We start from the raw sequence: 2,568 nt of genomic DNA on the forward strand, positions 1-2,568 counted from the left end.
TTCCATTTTCGGATTAACGAACCTCTAGGTATAGGAAATGTGTGTGTTTCGGATTAACGAACTTTCGAATTAACGAACCTTCGGAATAACGAACCTTCGGAATAACGAATAGCACCCCTTTTATACATCCATGTCTGTCTGTCTGTCTGTCTGTCTGTCTGTGTTTGCGCGCGTGCGTGTCTATGTGCGTGTGTATTTGATTAATATGAAATTGGTATTTGGAATATACTTTTACGAAGATGACTTATCAAACACACACACACACACAATCGCGACACACACGCCTTTCCACATGCCCCTCTAGTCGTCAGAATTAAGTACGTTAAATCACATATATCACTGTACTGTCTTTTTCATCTTTCGAAGAGTTGATAGATCAACATTGGAAGAAGTCCATTTCGTTGAAATTTGTGGATGAACGACGAGAAAGTGAAGAAAAATGGCAGCTAAGAAACCTGCCGGAAAGCTCAAGCAAGGTGACGGACCATGGGCTAACCGACTACGGGCAGCATCTCCGGTCAGTCACAACCAAGGAGACCCTCAATGTGCAGGTGATCAGCCAAGTGAGACATTTCCATTGACCATGGACTACGTGAAAGAAGCCTTGCAATCTCAAATGAGGCATTGTGCTGCGACGACGTTCTCCAAAAGCTGAATGACGTGATCTCGGCCGCCATATTGGACAAAGTGACACAAAGTGTGTACCAAGCAATCTCACTGGACCTTGAGCAAGTTAAGGCCGAACAGAAATCGATGAGCGAGCAACTGAAATATCTGGAAGGGAACCTCAAGAAGGTTCAGAATGCACTCAATGAGCAAGAGCAATACTCCAGGCGAGAATGCTTCCGGTTCTACGGTATACCGGAAACAGCCGATGAAAACACTGACAACCTCATCATGGACGTCGTCAAGACCCACCTGGACATCTCACTCGACCCTACATGTATCTCCAGAAGTCATCGCATCACACCGAAACCCAGAAGCGGAGTTGAAGGAGAGAAACCTGGACCAAAACCGATCATAGTCAAGTTTGGATCATACAACGCTCGGCAGACCGTCTTCAACGCCAAGTCCCGTTTCAAAGGGAGTCCCATCTTTGTACACGAGGATCTCACATCACACCGAAGGAAGCTTGTCCACGCAGCAAAGGACAGGTCATCAGTGAGACGGGTGTGGACCAAGGACGGGAAGATCACAGCGCTTGTCAGAACCGAAGGAATGAATGGCAGAAGAGTCACCATCAGGAACATGGCAGACATTGAGAGACTGCGATAGGACATGGCTAGCATTGGTAAATATGACCGGTAAACCATAAATAATGAAATTAAAGTATCCATGTATGATGTGTAACAAAAGTGTTAAAAATAACCAAAATGCATTGTTATGTTCCGGGTGTCTTAGGTGGTGCCATTTGAAATGCACTCCACACAGCAAGGACGCCTTTGTAACTGACAATGATTGGTTTTGTCCTTTTTGTTGTTTCCAGGAATTACCATTTCATGCTGGCAATGATATGGCAAATGTATCTGAAAGTGAAGAACACACGCATAATGACAGTCATAATGACTCCAGTACAGTTGGGCAGTTACATGATATTATGAGGCTTGATGGGGAAAAAAAAAGAAATATTATGTCATTACATTTGGAAAAACAAATACAGAAACTACGAGTAAGTCCTGGGCTGAAAGTTGCTCATCTTAACTGTGCTTCTCTCACGAAGAATATTGATGAACTCCGACTATTTATGTCAAAGTCGAACATTCATGTATTAACGCTAAGCAAAACTCATTTAAATGAGCTTATTGATGACAGCGAAATTGCATGTAAAGATTATTCATTGATACGGAAAGATAGAAACAGAGCAGGTGGCGGTGTGGCAGCATATATACGGAGTGATGTAGATTATATACTGAGAAGTGATTTAATGAATGAAGATCTGGAAATGCTAGTGATTGAAATAAAGCTTGTAAAGGTGAAGTCATATTTTATTGTTTCATGGTACAGACCGCCTAACGCAAACTTGAATGTTTTTAAGTTGTTTGAATTGGTATTACAGAGAATAGAAGACCTAACTCGAGAATGTATTTTATTAGGGGATATGAATTGTGATGTAATGCCGGAAAATAAACCATGGCAAACAAAACAGTTACTTGAGTTAACGGAAGGTTTTGGTTATGTGCAATTAGTTAATTCGGCTACCAGAGTTACGGAAAACACCTCGTCAACGATTTATTTAATCATGACAAATACTCCAGCTAAATTGATACTGTTGATATTTTACCCATGTCTCTGAGTGATCATTATCTTGTATATTGTGGCTTGGGTAAAAAGTGTGTCAAAAACAAAGTTGAACACAAATATAAGATTTCTCGAAATTTAAAGAAGGTTGATTATGGTTTGCTAAAAGAAGATATGTCTATGGAATCGTGGGAACACATCATGAATGAAACTAATGTAGAGGCAGCGTACACTGCATTTGAAAATACAATACGACTGGTGATAGACAAACACGCTCCCCTAAAGAAAAAAAGAGTTAAAAAGAAAGAATCGCCTTGGATTACTGATCAA

The 2,568-nt window shown here is 40.9% G+C and overlaps 1 pseudogene; it reads left to right on the forward strand.

Moving 5' to 3' along the window:
• The first annotated feature begins 439 nt into the window (after nt 1-439).
• LOC140227415 (uncharacterized) lies at nt 440-1,275 on the forward strand (annotated as a pseudogene).
• Nucleotides 1,276-2,568: the final 1,293 nt, after the last annotated feature.

Source organism: Diadema setosum, chromosome 4 (genome assembly GCF_964275005.1).
Source record: "Diadema setosum chromosome 4, eeDiaSeto1, whole genome shotgun sequence".
Classification (NCBI taxonomy): Eukaryota; Metazoa; Echinodermata; class Echinoidea; order Diadematoida; family Diadematidae; genus Diadema; species Diadema setosum.